Consider the following 307-nt stretch of genomic DNA (forward strand, 5'->3'; position numbering starts at 1 on the left):
AGATAGATAGGTATGTGTAGAGTTTTGTATTCTCTGGCTATATGGAGATAGAGTCTAGTGAAGGAAACACATACATGAAGACGAGTCTGGTAATTATCTTTCCTTGACGTATGCGATACACAACGACCCCCAGCTGCCTTCGCTACTACTAGCTCTCCTTCGTTGTACATACTCTTCTGCAAGTGACACTCCTTACAGCAGGAGGAGAAGCAGACGAGCAACTTCTACTGGGTCGACAGAAGGCTTAACGAGAAAGGTAGGAAGGGTTTCATGAATGACACCATGATAGGAAGAAGAAGAAGAAAGC

At 44.3% G+C, this 307-nt stretch overlaps 1 protein-coding gene across 1 annotated transcript in view; it reads right to left on the reverse strand.

Moving 5' to 3' along the window:
• CSUI_004174 (heat repeat-containing protein) overlaps nucleotides 1-307 on the reverse strand; it is a gene marked incomplete at its 3' end in the record, with an annotated part of 7,043 nt that overhangs the window by 6,573 nt on the left and 163 nt on the right. The gene's annotated exons all lie outside the window — the stretch shown is intronic.

This window comes from Cystoisospora suis (genome assembly GCF_002600585.1).
Source record: "Cystoisospora suis strain Wien I chromosome Unknown contig_1917, whole genome shotgun sequence".
In the NCBI taxonomy this organism is placed as follows: Eukaryota; Apicomplexa; class Conoidasida; order Eucoccidiorida; family Sarcocystidae; genus Cystoisospora; species Cystoisospora suis.